The sequence below is a fragment of the Paramormyrops kingsleyae genome, chromosome 23 (genome assembly GCF_048594095.1).
Source record: "Paramormyrops kingsleyae isolate MSU_618 chromosome 23, PKINGS_0.4, whole genome shotgun sequence".
In the NCBI taxonomy this organism is placed as follows: Eukaryota; Metazoa; Chordata; class Actinopteri; order Osteoglossiformes; family Mormyridae; genus Paramormyrops; species Paramormyrops kingsleyae.
Window position 1 is genome coordinate 23,287,833 of NC_132819.1, and position 18,851 is coordinate 23,306,683.

General features: G+C 39.9%; 1 protein-coding gene and 1 long non-coding RNA gene across 2 annotated transcripts in view; both read right to left on the bottom strand.

Moving 5' to 3' along the window:
* tbc1d5 (TBC1 domain family, member 5) overlaps window positions 1-10,789 on the bottom strand; it is a 54,139-nt gene extending 43,350 nt beyond the window's left edge. Inside the window, exon 1 of the mRNA XM_023809792.1 lies at window positions 10,676-10,789. The gene's annotated coding sequence lies outside the window, so the exon portion shown is untranslated. The remainder of the gene's footprint in view (window positions 1-10,675) is intronic.
* Window positions 10,790-16,678: 5,889 nt separating this feature from the next.
* LOC111842840 (uncharacterized) lies at window positions 16,679-18,494 on the bottom strand. The gene is made up of 3 exons (XR_002838005.1): window positions 18,296-18,494; window positions 17,721-17,798; window positions 16,679-17,030 (listed from the first exon to the last, which is right to left on the bottom strand). It is a non-coding gene; the product is annotated as an uncharacterized lncRNA (long non-coding RNA).
* Between the last annotated feature and the right edge of the window lie 357 nt (window positions 18,495-18,851).

The following is an 18,851-nucleotide window of genomic DNA, read 5'->3' on the forward strand; positions in this document are numbered from 1 at the left end:
ACAGCCAATTTATTCATTTCATGATGGGTCGTAAAAAATTCTGATCGCTGTCAGGTAACTTATTTAACAATTGTTTGGCAAACTCACAAGATTCATTAAAAATGAAAAATTTCCTTTTATTCCAAATAAATTTCTTGCCATTGATTTGACTCTTATGAATAAACATGCTTATGTAACTGGTACATGCTGCTCTGTATAGGTTAGAAAAATCAAATCAAAACCTTCTTTTATTAAAAATATAAGAATCCTAACAATCACAATTTCAACCGCATTAAAAAGTAATGCCAAACTAAGTTCCATTAAAACTACTGCCAAATGAATGAAACAGATTCATGTGGAAATAATGCAGCATTTCACTATAGACTTCCATAGAGACATTTATAATGAACATTAAACTGGTGCAAAGTATAGAAGACGAAACGTGACGTACAAACAATCAACCAAAAAAGGAAGTCTTTGACATGCATGCATAAATAAACAAATAAATGGTTGGTAGAAATAGAAGAAAAAAAAAACTATAAATAAATGAATAAATAAATAAATCTGTAGAATAAATAAGATTTATATTTTTCCAGATTTATTTAAGAACATAAGAAATTTACAAACGAGAGGGGGCCATTTGGCCCATCAAGCTCGTTTGGGGAGAACTTAACTAATAGCTCAGAGTTGTTAAAATCTTATCTAGCTCTGATTTAAAGGAACCCAGGGTTTTAGCTTCTGCTACACTAGCAAGAAGACTATTCCATGCTCTAACTACACGCTGTGTAAAGAAGTGCTTCCTCAAATTTGTTTTAAAATGTTCTCCCGCTAATTTCCACTTATGGCCACGAGTTCTAGTATTTAAACTAATATTGAAATAGCCATTTGGCTGAACAGCATCCAGAACCATTAGAATCTTATAGACCTGGATCATGTCCCCCCTTAGTCTCCTTTGCTCGAGGCTAAACAGATTCAGCTCAGCTAACCTCTCCTCATAAGACATTCCTCTAAGACCAGGAATCATTCTTGTAGCCCTCCGTTGTTCGTCTGTACGTTAATGAGGTAGGCTGCCCTAACCTTTTTCTAAATGCACTATTAGCCAGGAAGGCAAACCAGGGAGAAGCAATAGTAACTGATTGACTAGTGGTCTTAACTAGTCTCCAGACATGTAATTGCTTCCACAAGGTAACCACCATCTATCATGCTAAGGGAAGTGGCTAACCAGCTTAAACACTAGGTGGTCTGATTCTTCAAACAAAATCAGTATTGTTTTAGCAATACAACACCGTTTAAGTGGTGATCACTGATTGGGTGCACTGTCTGTGCAGGGGCCCCTGAGGTGAACTTTTTTGTTTGCTCTGATCCCACCCACTGTCCACAATTGGCCAGTTGGGTTGGTCAGCAAGACTAATTATGTGGTTACTTGGCATGCTTTGTACCACACCATGAATATCTGTAAATAGTGCAAATTAATAAGTGTATTCATTGTTTAAAGTATATGACCACTGTTTGTTTTTTTTTCCTTGCATACTTACTGGTTGGTATATTGAGAGCCTAAATCATACAGTTACTGTACAGTTACTTAAATTGTGGTTTTACAGATGGACATGTTGCTAAACTATCAAATGGAGCTTTTCCACCTGCAAACTGGAACCAGCCTATACCCGAGAGATTAGTTACAGCACGGTTCCAGCTCCCTTTGGTTTTCCACTGCACAGAAGGGTCAACACAATAAACGTGTTACTGGGTTTGGAGAGCGCAAAGCGCCAGTGACATAAAACCGAAGACATGCTTATTTACTCTTCACACGGTGCACATCGTGATTTACTATGTGTAATTATTATTATTTTTACTGTGTGCTAATTTCCGCTAATACGCCTGTGAGAACTACCATATTATGCGAGTATCAAATGCTAGCAGAATTAGCATTTGTTAGTGTAAATGTGCATTACGAATCCATTCTGTTCAGCTGTTCTATAGTACTTTTTCAAGTAGGAGGTTGGAACTTTACAAGTTGCGAATTTTCGGGAATGCAGTGCGGTGTGAGATACTACTAATAATGAATATATAGGATGTACACTTTTTCCTTCAAATAATCCATGCACAGAACACCGGTATCTCCATGCATTTTGACTAATCAGATGGTAGTGATGCAAACAGCTTGGTTTGGTCACGCTTTCAGCCCTGCTGCTAAGCAGAGCCATGTCAGTGCGGTTACGGCTCGGATGTGGCTCAGGAACCGCTCGCATACTTTGCAATGGAAAAGTACCGGTTTGTGATGCGGTTCAGGTTCAGCTAGGTTCTTGGAGGCAGTGGAAAAGCGGCAAAACAATGTTTCACTGACAAGTTGTTCCTTTTTGCCTAACAACAGAGACAGTACTGGCTTTGATGGAGCTCATAAATTGTTTTTATGCTAGTTGTCATTAGCTAACAAGTATGCCAGCATTTCTACTCATCCAAGCAAGGCCAAGGTAATGAGGCACAGATCAGCACAGTCCACCTGACCAATAGTGTTTTAGGAAAAGGTTAAGGCTGCCCATCTCATTAACATACAGATGAAGAAATCCGTAAATAAATAAATCTGGAAATAAATAATTGAATAGATAAATAAATCGTTGCCATAAATATTTTTAATTAATTAATTCTTTTAATTGATTAATTAATCAATTCATGGCAAGGATTTATTTTTATCTCTACCAAGTACTTATTTATTTATTGGTTGATTTATTTATTTTTAAGTCACGTTTCATCCTCCATAGCACAGGGTCTCTAGCTAATCATAACAGAAATGTCAAATCCCCTGGTTACACAACAGAACTCTGATCCCTTCGCTCATCCAAACATCACTAAGTCATGAAGGGCCAGACAAAGAATAATGATTTCAGGAGTGAACCCCCCCCCCAACAAGATAAGGCAAAAACTTATACATGAAGGTAACATGGACAGAAAGCATGTCTACATTTAACGACCATGAAATGGAAAAAGAAAAATCTAACCATACATATATGGATTGTCACAAAGATGGGGAAATCATTTCAGATGGTTACTCAGGACTTTTTAAAGGCTTATAAGGAGTATTTACTTGGATTCCGGAAAGTACACGAAGAACCTTCCTAACCGCCAGTGGAAGGCAAACCCGGTGAAGCTGCCATCTGGTCCATGCTGCGTTTCTGCACAATGTATTGACAGAAAACTAAATAACACAGGCGAAGGTCCTACCAGACTCTCTACAGCATCAACAGCATTCTTTAAAACAACACGCAGTCGTGTGACTGCAACATTCTACTCCTATTGCTTCCAAGGCAACTGCGTAAGTAAGAGATTGTCCTGGAAGCAGATGATGATTTTGCATACAGTTCTATTAATAGTAACCTGTTGATCAAATTCATGACGACAACCTCCAATTAAAGCAAATCCATTATATTTACCATACTTTGCAATAGGCAAGCAGGTTAGGGTTAGTAGCTATACATCCCATACAGTACGTGTCATACTCTAGAGTTGACAGTTGGCAATTTTCCCAATCAGATATCTCGCTAATGGATTACTTAGCATTGTAAATCCCATACTGGGCCCACTTTACGGAAGGCTATGAGCATTTTATTGTAAAATCTGAGAACAGGATCAATGCAAATAATTTTGCAGGTGGAACTTCTCAATCTCCACTTCAATGAACACACAGAGGCCTTGGAGGTGGGGTGTAATTTCCTCTTATGACTAAGGAAGAAAAAAAAAAAAAAGCCAATCTCGCTCCGCGACAAAGCGGCATAGAAAACGCAATAAACTCAAAATGAAATTATACATAATTTAAAACGCGTCATGAGGAGACATCAATAATTCAACGGATAAATAATTTACTAAATAATCAAATAAATAAATAATGAAACGCATAAATAAAAATCGGCGGACAAATAATTCCACGGGCACGCCCAAACAAGTAGTCACGGAAACAAATGGCACAGCAACGGAACTAATGGGATTGGCTGCAGCCGAGACAAGCTTCCAGTGACGAAAACGTAAAAGCCCGTTTTCGCGGCGGGAGCCGATTTCTCACTGCTGCGTGTAATGGTGATGTGGGTAGCGGTAATGCTCCAGGACACGGCATCATTTTTTAAAATAATATCTGTGTATACTTCCTAATAAATTATTGAGATATTTCTACTGCGGGATTCCGTTTTGAATTTCATTCAACATTTATTTTTCTAACTAATTTACATGAAGGGTAACGTACTGTGGATAACAGCATGACCCCTATGTTAGACTCCCTCATTCAGTCCAGCTGTATAAACGAACAACTGAACACTGAAATCACTATGAATAGCAACATCTGCAGATCTCTAAGGCAATAACTGCTCACCTTGGCCCTGATTCTTAGGGCTCTGTCCAAAATCTCCCCATTTTAGCATTATTTATGTCCCTGTCCATGGCTCCAAGGTGTCACATCCCCACCCTTGAGCAGAGCTTTGACGTGTAGTACACTACATCTGCAGGACCCGGTGGCATTCCTCCTGTTTTTCAGTAGGATGAACAGAGGGGCTTACGATGCACACACATGTGATTAAATGATAAAAGGAAAAACAATATTTGAAATTCCAAAAAATTCAAACTCAAGAAGACCAGCTGTTGGCTATACATACTTAGCTGCTTACAGATGAATTTTGCAACAAAACTATGAAAAATTTTCAAATCAAAACACTGTAGAGTATAAATGATAAATGAGCAACAAGGCTTTGCGGGAACTTTTTTCTTAGCACAGAAGGTCTTTGTAGGACTACAGAGCTCCTGAGACGCAGCACTTTTATCCTGTACTGCCTCCTTATAGTCTCACACCGTCAAGAATCGGGTGAATCAGGTGGTTGATTATCCTCTTAAGCAATAAACCCAAACTTCCTGCAACTCTTGGAACCCCAAAAAGGCTACCGATTCAAAAACTAATGAGGCAGTACCAGGGAAAGTCTGCATCGGCTAGCAATGAGTGGGATCATACAGTAAACACCCAGAACCACGTGCAAGTGCCTTAAACCCCAGCCGGTCCCAGCAGCAGGACCCTCAAATTTCTCCACATGTTGGCAGGACTTTGCACACCGACTGTGGTACCAAGCAAGGAGGGAAATATGCTCACTGAAGAGTTAGCGCTTAGCTGTAGAGTGCTGGATGTGTGTCATACTACGGTTTTGTTTATGGTCCTAAAACAAGTGCGCAAACGTAATACAAAACGAGCAGCATAATAATCAGACTGCATTCTGGGACACAGGCCTGCTCAGTTAAAGGTTAAACAGAGGGAATCACGAGTACGTATGCTAACCTACTCAACATCACAAGAATGGCCCTCCCCATTAGGGATCACGCCGATTGAACTTTCCAGTAGTGCATACAAATGTTTGAACAAATGCTAAAACCATCAGGATGAAACAGAATGAGAGGGCCACCTTAGTCCCACCTTTCTGCAGAAGAGCGTAGAACTAAATAAGAGATGGAGTACAATTGATTTATCTAGCCTGCAAGACACACTGAAGCTAGTAGGGGCAGAACTGGCCCACAGCCTTATTAATTCAAATTCAAAAGTAAACATGACCCAGGACACCTGGCACCAGAACATACTTTCTGGTTCCCAGTTAAGTACCTCAAGTCCCACTGTAGGAAGGACACTATTCAGCAATGAACGTTATCTTCTAGAAAATTCAGCCAAAGTGCAGGAAATATTTTAAAATGTGAGAAAGCAGAACATTGTAAATAGCTTTCAGTAATGACAAGACTGAAGGATTATGCTGATTGTTAACACTATGACAGCAAGGAGGACATATTCATGGCGAGAGTATAAGGGTATTAAAACAGAGCGAAGAACCACAAAAGTAAAAACTACATAGCAATAAAACGCTACAAATTGTTAAAATGATCTAAATAAGAAGCCCAATATTAGCCTTCAATAAAAACAATCCAAAAAAGCATTTTACGGAATTTTACCAAAAATCTCTTTTAAAGAGTCAGTAAATGTCTCTGCTTAAAGGAGTTAAAAGAAGGACAATACAACGAAACGTGTTTAACAATTAAAGGAGTGTTACATGTAGGGCATACAGGCAAATCTTCATCTACAAGTAAAAACACGAGTCAGCATGGTATGCCCTATACAACACCTCAGGTAGATGACCTGGCCTCAACAATTTTTTAAGTTACTTTCACCATCTTTCCAAGAATTGGACTGCTTTGGTAAAGTTTGTTACTGATAGTTTTCTCCCATTCAGCTTGCCATATTTTTCATTGCATGAGACAAGAGTAGAGGCTTGCGATCTGATCGTGGTATGAAACACTGTCATATATCTGAATTTGATGCAGTAATGACAAGCAACATCTACAGCTGTAAATACCAGGCATTCATTAGCCAGCCCTGTAACTGCCAGTTTCTTATTGCCATTTTGTAACCCAACCGAAGAGGACTGCCTAAACCAATTCCCTGGGTAACACACATATTTCTGCAATATCTTTGATCAACTTCAAACCTGAATTGCGAAAATAAAATTACAGATTCAACACAGTCCTCTAAGGGATGCACAGATTGGGCTACAAGGAGAACTACACACAAAATAGAGAACTTCATCCAAAACAGAGACACCACATCCTTCAATTACCATTTTTTTTAAAAGCATGCTTCATTTATCTTTGCAAATATTAACAAGGTAAATGACCCCACCTAGGATTCTTTAATAAACAAATAAGTATTGCAACTTTGGCTTTTTATCAGTTAAATCATGAGAGACCACAACGGAGTCCTCTAAGGCCAAGTGAAATTACACTCATGCTGTAATAACTTAGAATTAGGAAGACACGATCATAAACTGAAAAATGAAATTATATCCCAGCACTGCAATAAAAATTAAAAGATCCTCATGATTTAACCCATTTCAAAAAAGATGGACGTGTGTAAAACCAAACATAAAGGGGAAAGTCAGACAGTATGCGGCTAATCCAACAGCAAAATGTGAGCGACTAACCACTAAATTTAAGTGACTGTTGCGCTTTTCCAGTGATATACAAGCAAACTTCAGGCCATTTCTCTGTGATGACTCTCGCACCAGCTGCTACACAGTGGAACCCTCATCCTTTCTCAATCCTGAACCAATAGCTCTTTAAAAGATGCTTTCCTTTAAACTTCCTGCATTAAGAGAGACAAAAAACATATGGGCTCATGTTTTAAAATTCAGCCTGTAAATCAAAAGCTTGTCTATACAGAAACATTTTCTAGATGTATGAATTCATTTAACTGATGAGCATTCCCCGGGGACCTAAATCGAAAACAACTGCAACTCATAATGAACTAGTTTAAGCCATATTAAAATACTTTTGTTTAATCCTCCTCAGTTTTACCATTGTTATAACAAGCAGAGGCCTAGATTCAGCTGAAGAACATGCTAACCTAGGTACAGGCCCAAAGTGGCCATCTCTGATACTACATGAGAATATATAGATACTACACAGACAGTAACAACGTAGGCTTTCCGATACCACAGGAAAACACGTTCTTCAAGTCAACTTATGAACGGAAGACGCTGAGGTTTCATGAGGAGACTGAGTCATATAAAGCCCCCACACATATGTTGTATAGAAGCCAATAATGTAATAACTGCCAATAATATAATTTTTCCATTCTTAATGTAAGTCAATAATGCAATAACTGGCCAATAATCTAATACATTTTCTGAACCAACAATGCAATAACTTTTTTGCCAATAATGTAAGTTATTGCATTATTGGCCAGTTATTATTGACTTTAATTACATTAAGAATGGAGAAATTTATTATGTTATTGGCATGTTATTAAATTATTGGTAGTTATTATGTTATTGGTAGTTATTACGTTATTGGCTGCTAAAATGTGCCATGTTTGAAATTCACAAAGGTATTTGTTTTAACAGCTAAATCATTTAAAACATATGACCTAGGGTCTTCCCCAACAAACGAAAATTTCACAGGCTAATTGCTCAAGGACAAATACAGCTAAAATCCTGAAGCAAAATGCTTTGAGCATTTTGAGTACAACTAATGTTATCAGTCAGGGAGGCAACATCTTGGTGAAGGTTAAAGAGCAGAGAAGCACTTCTGGAATGAAAACATCATAATGGGAATATTATTTCTCCATAAATAAAGAAAGATTAATAACATGTGTAACACTGTGACATTAAGGCACCTTAAGACAAGGCCTCGACAGATGATAATAATTATAATCATCATCATCACGACTGCTTGTTTTACTTTTTTTTTTTTTTTTTTGAATGGGTATAGCCCCATCCTGGATTGTTCCCCCCCTTGTGCCCACAGCCTCCGGGATAGGCTCTGGACCCCCCACGACCCTGAATAGGACAAGCGATTACAGAAGATGGATGGATGGATGGATGGATACAATGCATCTCCACTTTTTCTACAAAAGTCCCATTTGGCAGATTAGTCTTACCATTTTACAATGTATGTATTCATCCTAAGAATTACAACACCAGCAATTAATCAGACGAGGCTAACCATGTAAATCATTAACACATACAGAGGAGAAGGAATTCAATTAGCAGAAGATACGGGGTATAGCTTCCCACCTAATATATTGATTGACTCAAACATGCTTTCATGAACAGCAGCATGTAGGGCTGGTCATTTCTATAAATTTTTTATCACCAACCTAGAATTAAGGCCTGTGTTGTGCGCTATTGAGAAGCAGCTCAGAAAGAGAAACAATGCGGCTGCTTAGAAGTCATTTTACCATCCTAATGTTAGCTCTGTCCAAAGTAAATTGTAATTTTGTGACTGACTTTTCACATGGCATTGAAGACATTCAGATGAGTGTTCAAGCATATATGCATGCAACTTCAGGGGAAGAGAGACCGGAAAATACACAGTGCAGTGGCTCCCTTTTCAGGGGGCCCCTGTCCCAACATCAAAAACACAGGCTGGAATTATTACTATTAACTTCAAATGCAATTGTAAACTGCCAGCTCCTACCATGAAACACAGTATCTGACGAGCAAAACTGTAAAGGCGAACAGGCCGGCAATGGAAAAAGGAGCCAAAGTAGCTGGTAGGGAACGACCAGCACAGAAACACAGAGGCTTTTGTCCGGTGCACAGCCAGTAAAATAAAGCGGCCAGTTACAGGGCGGAGTAACAAAGGTCAACATCCATCTCTGCTGTGCCATGACAGGGTCTGGCACAAGAGGGGGGAAAAAAATCATAAAGTGACATCTCTAAAGTTTACAAAGTAGGAGTATCTTCAATTTAAATGTAATGGATTTACCTTTTTGCTTTGTCAGGGTTTTTCTCTCACACCTTAATCCCACCTTTACCTGGCATGTCACTTCATCTACTGTGTCAGGGGATAAGGTGAATAATGTATTTAAAATGTGTAGAACGATATGTCGCAAAACCCCACTGCTGAGCAGCCTACTGTAATGCACTGGCTAAATATGCATCCCTTCAAAGTCCAGTCATATGATGCTCTTTGAAAAGTGAAGCCTTTACGGAACAAGAAATGGTCTGTATCTTAAAAGCTTTAAGGGAAAAGCTAAAAAAAAATGACTTCAGTACGTAGGTCATTACACAACAACGCAATGTTCAAAAAGCCTTCAAGCAATGTCACATGTCCTCCCTTCCCCAGCCAATCAGAGAGATTCAGGACAGAGTCACATGGGGGGGCGGGGGGACCTGCACTTCACTGCAGGTATTCTGGCATAGTTTGCATTCAGTTTTTTAAATCGAATCCAAAATTATAAAATATATGACAGGATGCATAGCAAGTTACCCTTTTCTAAACTATTCAAGGAGTCCTTGTAAAATCTTGAGGCCTAAGCTGACAATGTTGTAAGAATTCAGAAGGCCAAAAGCAATATGATTCTGCTCCAGGGTGTAATCTGTGAGAGGCACTCACCAAAATTAGTCAGTTACTTAACTAAGTATTTGGGAATGAGAAATATTTTGCCATCTGAGACTATGTTTATTTAACAACTAGTGAAGTAATACCCAGTCACTGGGAAGAAAGGTTTTACACTTTTATAGTAGCTGAATGACATTATACATCAAAACGAAAATCACACCGTCCTGCCTAATAAAATCAAATCACACTTGATTCATATTTAAAATTCTTATTTTAAAAGGCGGCTTGAAAAATGCTCGGTTTTTTTGTGTGAACATGTAGGACAAAACTAGAGCACAATCCTCCAAAGGTCTCTGTAAACACTAGAAGGCTAACACTGGAAGACTAATTACACAAAATAAAAAGTTATTACCTTACATACTCAGTAAGAACCATGTAATATATATTACACTCGCATCCTTGCCTAGCATACAGCTAAATAGCCTGTAATGATATTATACCCAAAGCGTTAAAAACGCTATCTTAAATGTATTTTAATCCGTAAACAAACCGTTCCTGTCTGTACACTTGATGTTTTTTAAAAAAAACAGGACTTTGGAGAGAGATTTGCGTGAATGCGTTTTAAACCGCTATCACGTCACCTTTCTGCCTCTGCAGCCCTTTCGCTAAGCATACAGTAAAACCAGGAAGAGAATCCGCCGACTTCCCAGGCCCTCACGCTCCCCACACGAAAACACGTTTAAAAAGCGATACATGCGCGTCCACTAACAGCGAACAAGCAGCGTCCGCACTAGCACCGTTGTTCCCTCAGTCCCTCCGCTTTTTAGGCGTATGTCGTCTTTACCTTGGTAATTCATGCGGTCCCTCGGCTACCGCTTCGGGATTACACTGAATGTAAACACTCCCCAGTCAGGCGGACGTCGGGAGGAAACAGCTGATTGAACACGTGACCAGAGTGCCGAAGCCTCGCTGCGGACTCGGCGTGACCTTTGAACTCTCCGTCAGCGAGCGTGAGAGCGAGCGAATGTTGTGAGGGGACTCGGGAGCGCGCACAAAGGTCTCAGTGAAACAGAGCAATGGGGGAAAAAAAAGAAATATGTATACGTATTTTAGAACAGTACTTCATTTATTGTTTTTATCACATGTCTTTAATCTTGCTTCTTTATATAAAATTATATAGAAAATACTTCATATAATAACTGGAAATACAGTAAATCATACATAGGTAAAATTCAGTCAATCTCTGCCTCTAGTGCAAAATGACACAATTTCCCTACAGCATATTTTAAATCCAGCTAATTTTATGTTTTATTATGCAACCTTGGTGTTTTCTTCTATTTTTCCAAACTCACGACTTATACTTCGGCAAAGCAATTATTAAACTCCCACACTGCGGTAGACTCGGGCAACTTGTAGGAGTACTTATGGTTTTAATTATATTCTCAAATCTCATAAACCTTGAGATGGTGCGTTTTTCATTTAGTAATCACCAATTTGTCCCGCAGACAATGCTTATTGTGATTTAAGTGCTTTGCTGTGTTTATAAGACGACACTGGCCAGTAGTACGTGCCCCAGGGGTACTACAGGCAAGCAGGCCATCACAAAGCCATCTGGTTAAAATATCTGAAATGCCACGGCAGGCAGCTTATCTACAGTCTGTTATGCCTGTTAACCCAACCATATTTCCCTCTAATGGCTTTATTGTGGGGCAGTTTCTGCTTGTACGTCATTATTCACACTTATACGGGCTGTTTTAGCTGGGATATGTTTAGAGTATGTTGGCTGCAAATAGGATACTTATATACTTAGACTTATGTATGTATCACCCTTAAATATGTTTTCCAATTATTATCTCTACCCACATTTACAGAAATAAAACAAGAAGACTAACAGTGTTAAACATAGTGTTTCTATAAGAACAAGTAAGGCTAAGATGAGAGCATCTGCTGTAGCATAAAATCACTATGTTCTCTGTCAGCCTGAATATTCTTTGTTTTCTGGGAAAGGTATTTAGAGTCTCACAAGGGCAACATTTCATTAGAGGCATAATATTGCAGTTGGATAAATGTCCTTTAGGAAATACTGCTGTAAATTGGCGAAATTCTGCAGCAAATTGGTTTTACCCTTTATTAAGGCAACCTCTATATTTAAACATTAAAATATGCCCACATATGCAAGCAGACACATCTGTGCACTTGTTGAGTGAGATTCCAGGGTGTAGCTACGTTACATATAATCCAAATCACATTTGACAACAAACCTTTGCTGAGCGGCATTTTAAAGCGGGCAATGCACTTTGACGACGTGCGCACATGTTACTGTTGACGAAAAAACAGTTCAGTATTTCCCCCCATCATACCCTCGCCTCTACTGAGACCACAACCCCTCCTACTATGCATTAGCGCGTCAAGGGCTGATTTGCATTTATTCTTTATGAAATAAAAAATATAAAGCGGGTTGAAAAAACAAAGCGTGGCCAATCAGTACGCTACTATCCGTAGCTAGTCAGCTGCTGGAGCTCCAGCTCCTGGATTGTGCCCCATCTCAGCCAGGTGGCCCCATCTCATGCATCACTAGACAGCGGAGGATTTGTGAGAATACCAGCCAGACACTTCCTCCACTAATGACGAGTTCAAAAATAAAACCGAAAAAAAGAGTCTGTTTAAAAACCAATGCTGCTACCCAAAAGCGTGACTGGTGACTGCGCTCCAAAGCAAAAAAACTTACCCATTTTAATTACTAATAACTCTGCAGTAGTAAAGCATTTTTATTTTTAATTAAACTTTGAGTAACTTGTGAGTGAAAAGATATTAACTAGAAACAGGGACATAGCCAGACCTTGTACAATGGGGTGGCCAGATTAGACCCAATGATTTTACTGAGTTGGCAATGGGGTAATATTTTGTTGAACGGGGGGGTCTCCCTTGGTATATCTTGCTGACCGGGAGGGGGGTGCATTTTTCCGATCGCTAGGTTTATCCATTAATTTGAGGCGGAGTTGGAGACACGCCGTCGTCGTCTGATCGGCGGGTTGGACAGCTCTGCTTTACAGAATTAAATGCTCCATATTTCATTTTTATGTTTTGGTGAGGGGTGGCAACTGGGGTGGCCTCATATTTGATGGGGGGGGGGCATGGCCAAACCATAGATCCAACTCCTGACTAAAATTTTTCCATCAATAAATATCAAGTGTTCAGATGAGTTTAGTTTTTAGATCTTTCACAGGAGCCTAATGTAGAGACTCGGCTACTTATGTCAGTCTATATATTTCCAAAAATCTTGACTTTTTTCATCAGACAATGGGGTTTCCAAACTGTATTTCCATACTAGATTTTCCACCCTCCCAACACTGGGTGTCATATGTACCAATTTATTATCACAAAGGTAGGCACAGTAAGTTTCTAAAAATTAATCTGCTTCATGCTTAATCAATATGTCTTGCAAAAGCCCTCTAGCTTTGAACGCTCATTGTTAAAGTAGGACCACAGGAGGGAACTACAGGCCTCATTTGTGTTTCGTATTACATCTTCCTTGGGGGCTGCACGTAAACGCGTGGCAGCGTTCGCAAGAAGAATAAAGCAGGAAAGAGGCGTTTTGAACGGTGGCCCAGGAGGATACAGTAGCAGCGGCAGCCGTTAATACCTTTATGTCCGAAGCAGTCACAGAGATGACCCATCAAAGACCCCCCACATCTGAGTCTGGTAATATGAACCCAGAAGTACCACCCACCCACCTCCCATAACGAATTTGGCTGCATTTCTTCTGTTCTCAGTGCATAACATTATTGCCATGTCTGGAATATCATGTTGCTTAACGCCTTGGGCAAACACAAGTAGACTTACAACCTATGACAGGAATTTAATTCATACGAACCCATATGAAAAGGTAAAAAATGTTTTGGACAAGGTGAAGACTGACATTATCTGGTGCTGTTTTTTTCCTTTTCTCACGGGGAACACCTGCACTGTGGACGATAACACGAATTACAATAAAAGGGCTATTTATGCGGACGTGGGCGGGGCGCGTTAAATTGCGCGGCTTTCTGTCCGCGCGATGGGGCTAACTGCGGGTGGTTTTATAATCCCATACCAAATGAGTCACAACGCACATCCGACGTCACGGAGCCGGTGGCTGCTCAGGCGGCGTTGTGCAGAACACAGACCCCATCTGCTGTCGCCTCTGGCCGTTCCCCCTCTCCGAGAGTGGACATTCAAAGGACACGTGCACGATGTCGTTTTTGTGTGCACTGCCGCGCACGCACGTGCCGGGAGGAAGCTCGATTCAGCCGTTTATCGCCCCCCCCTCTCCCTCACTGTGTTCCAGGGAGCCTCATTAATCACTGATTGCTGAGAAGCTGTTTGAAACTGTCAAAATGTTGACTGGATTTTACTGTGCCTCTACGAAGCCTCATGTAAAGCCTTTTATACACCTTTCTCTTGCAGCAAGTAACTTTACATTACTCTACAAATTGAATGATTTAGACAAAATTATTATAAACACACTAGTGTGAAACTTGTTTCAGAGTCTAAACAAAATTTTAAAAAAAATCATCCCATTCTCCAGTCTCAACGCCTGCAACTATTAATCATCCCTTGATAATAAATTGTAGGTAAAGTCTTTAATGTCTTTGCACAAGACAGACCACAAGGAACCACACAGGCAGACCACTGCCAAATGGAGGACAGGGGCATTTTCTACTGCTGGCAGCACGCGGGTGCCCCGCAGGTGCACAGGAGGTGCGCACTGAGCAGCCAATCAGGACATGGCGCTCGCTTTCACCTCCGTTCCCCGAGTGTTAATTTTGCACAGTATATTCTGGAGTTGCAAGGCTAAAACCAACAATCTAATGTACCAGCACTGGAAAAAACACTTGTTGGTCCACTCAGAATCCCATTCCCTTTTAACCTCTTTCACTTTAATAGCCTTGTCCTGATTGCTCCACGCCAGTTGCGACCGTACTTGTGTCGTTTCAATGGGGATTTAACAATGCAAATATAAATAACTTACGATCAGCACAAAGTGGCTCCCGAAGTGGTCATTAACAACAAAATATTCTTTATCGCCACACTGATTTGATGTGACAGCCACTGCACAAACGGAAGTAATTCACCTGTATCCATTTAGTATTCTGCAAGGGCAAATACTCGTTTCGGATTTTCTTTCTTTAATAAATATGATGTTACATAGGCCTGTTAATACCTCGTTTTACTTTTATCCTTATTTGTTTACGCAAAAAATGTTGCTATTAATATGAATTCCCCACTTCAAAAACTTTAAAAATTGATCTGCATATTTTATTACTTTTTGTGTGTTTTGGAAGGTGGATGGGTAGGTTTTTTTGTGTATTTCAATGTATATTTCGTATAGGTTTACTTATACCAAAGACCTTTACAACGTTGTTCGTATTATTCCAAAAGAAATCATGCCTGTGTGAATCTGACTATCACCCATAATTAGAAACGGCCGGCGTTCACAAGCGTAGGGGGACACGTTATGTGGGTGCCACGTCAATAATTGTTTTTTAATTGAAGTTGCTGCTCGCTATTAAACCTTTTCAATATACACAGTAGACAAATGAAAACATCTGAATGTGTTGGAGATGGGGCCTAAATATTTATATAGGCTAATAGCAATTATTACTGCATTGACTATACTACATTAAAAAATCGTCTCATTAAAAATATTCCATTTTTTGATACATGAGGGTATGATACCTAGAAAACTGGTCTCATCATGGCAAATCAGGCAACTTAAACTCAAAAAAGCTTAAGCAAGCAGATGGTTTAGAGACCCTCGCTGAGAAGAAACCTTGATTGCCAAATGATCCCGAATGACACGAACTGGTTTCATTTCATAAAAAAACATACACCATCATTATCATCTTAAAAGAGCCGCGGGGAGCCGCGGCTTCACGGAGCCGTTAAACGGCGCGACCCCTTGCAGCTCGTGTCACGGTACCCACGGGTCCTGGTGTCCGGAGCCGCTTGATCACAGTCAAGCGTATCTCCCCCCCGAGCGGCATTCGCGGTACCGTGGCCGCGCACGGACACCGCGGCTCGTGGCGTCGTCATAATAAAAAATAACGACGTATATATAAATAACGATATGTATATGTATATATACACCGCTGATCGGCTGCAAACACGCCAAAGCTCTCCAAAGAGCATCAGAAAAAATGCGGTTGACTGAACTGGCTGCAAAGGAAGGAAGGAAAAGCTGCTCCCTCCCCCTCCGAGTGTGTTTTTTTTTTTTGGACAGGACTCTCTCCCTTTGCTCAGCTCCCCTGTTTGTCTCCGTCCGGTGGCTACGGTGAAAATAAAAAAGAGGAGAAACATCGCATCATGTTCGGTGCAGGCATTCTGCGGAGCACGAGATAAGACACGGAAAACAAGTGTCGTGAGCACTTTCAAGGAAACATCTGTCATAATAGCAGCCGACAGATCTACAAGAAGCATTATGGCTTCTGAAAACGTTCCTTGTTCATTAGCATTGAATTTTTAAAAAATGAGGACGAAGAAAAAAAAGCCAACAGATTCAGGCCTATCAGCCTTGACTTGCAGCAAAAGCCTGGCTGGCCCAGGTCGTTATCAGCTTAACACAGAGTTGCAGCTGCTGAACAAATGGATTTGTTGATTTTTAAGGCGCGTTGAGAGAGAAAAAAAGCAAAGAATGAGGTGCCTATGGTCCCCATCCCAGAAATCTACATTTTTCTTGAGTGCATGTGTATATACATGTTTTTTTTTTAACTATATAAACCTTTCATTCGCCTTTGCATTATTTCTGTGAAAAATAAAATTAACAAAAGCATAGAAAATTCTTCTTTCTTTTAAAAAAATCATCCTTTATTCATTCTCCAATATGCCGAAGGCCTCGCTGGTACAGGCCCAGCCGTCTCCGAGGTGGACGATCAACGAGAGAGCAGAGGACTGCGAGAACAAATGCATCGCTCTAGGTGGGATCAGACACATGGCTATTGGCGAGCTCAGCGTCTTTGTTTAATGCCGTCCCTGCATGGCTCCCAGCACAGCAACGTGGAGGAATGCTGTCCTCCACGCATTTTTTTACACCCCAGCTCCCCTTCACACCAGATACCATTCCCCGGTGTCTGTAATGCTGGTTCCGCGGAAGGGCGGTGGAGGGATGCACCCTCGTGGTAGCTGCAATGCTAAAACTCACCAGCGGGGGCAGTGCCATCAAACTGCAGGAGATGTAATGAAAACTTTCATTACTATTTGTTAATATTTTACCTAAATTAATATATATATATATATATATATATATATATATATATATATATATATATATATATATATATATATATTTCATGACCGTTTAATGTAATCTATATACAGATTATTAACAAGTTTATATTGGCTTACTTTAAAAGCAAGCTAAATATGAGTGTGAGATTGTTTTATAAATTAGACCCACGTATCATTGGGATTCATATGATTTCATACTGCTCAGATATCAATTGGCTGATCTAAACTAACATATCTGAGTACTGAGTGCAATAAGGTGCCACGTTAATGAACAACTTGTAACATAGGGAAGGCAAGTGAAATTCAAAAAAAAGAATGGAAAACTAGCAAGCAAACGCAGAATCTAATATGCTATGTAAATTTCTGTTACCAATATTAAAAGCAAAATCAGTAAAGAAAAATAGGCATACGTTCCCAACATGAGAATGGGAGCTTTTCTAATTAGGGTATTAATGTAATCATAAAGTCTGTTTTTTGAAAATGAAATGTTATCATTTAAACGTACAAAGCAAAGAACTTGAGTGTCAAGCACGCGTTTTGTTCCAGATCCGTTATGTCCCCCTTTAGCTTTTTTCCTTTAAATATGAAAAGTACGGGAATTACCGAGGAAACGATCTGTTACCTACAGAAACAAGAGGGGTCCAAGGCAGAAGAGCGTCATCGTGTCTGTGAATCCTGGAGAACTTTAAGACGTTTCGTTGTTTCTGTAAACGAAAACGGGGGTGGTGGGACATTGCTCATTTTGTTCATCATCCCGTTTTCAGATGTTTCACGAAAGCCCAAACGCTGTTTAATGGCGAAAGAGATAACACTCCAGCAAATAAACACTTCACAACTCCGCTGTTAGTCTTTTGCGTGAATTATCACCATGCTCAGAAGCGCACTGTAGGGACTTCTGGTGAGTGAGCTATGTGTAGGACGACATGCCTGCATGCGAAGCGCAGAACAAGTGGATTAACTTCCGCAAGACACTCGCAGGATATTACAATTCCAATAGGAGGGGACAAAGCGGCATTCCGTTATACCTTTTTATACCCTGAAAATTGGCTCATTGTTCCCATTCCCCAGCTGGATTATAACTTATTTTAAAAAATGAATTTTAGGCTGTTAGATAATTACGTAGAAAAGATGCTCAATTTAGCGCAAAAAAAAAACAGAAAAGATAATGGTTTGCTGTATTTCGGCTACTGGCGAGGATTACCTGCTATTCACCCTAATCTTTGCGGCTGATCCACTGTCCATTTCCATCTAGACTCCAGATTACGAAGAAACAACTTGCCAGAAAATAAAAAAGCAAGCAAATACGACCATAAACCACCTCATAAGTAAAAAAAAAAAAAAAAAAGTCGGTAGTTCACAGGTGCGCTTTCCTGATTTGCACAAACAGCACCTGCGTCGATGTGTAGGCCTGAGGTTGCGTCATAACACGGAACGTGGTCTCGGTACAATGCCAGATTTAAGCACGGTTCCACTTTGCGGGTTAATTTTAACATAAAATGAAACTCGACTAAATAGTTTTCCCGCCTTTTACACATGGTGTCTATCGTTTTGATTACGTTTCAGTGATTCAGAAAGTGAGCGCCACACAACTTTGTGAAAATGTACTTTTTACAGGTTAAATAAATCGTTTCACATTTTTATGGAGGAAGAAACAAGACTTTATAAATAAATAAATCTTAGGCATAAATAGATTTTTGGTATAAATAAACAAACATAAATAAATAAAACCTAAATCAAGAATGCCAGCCAACACTTCT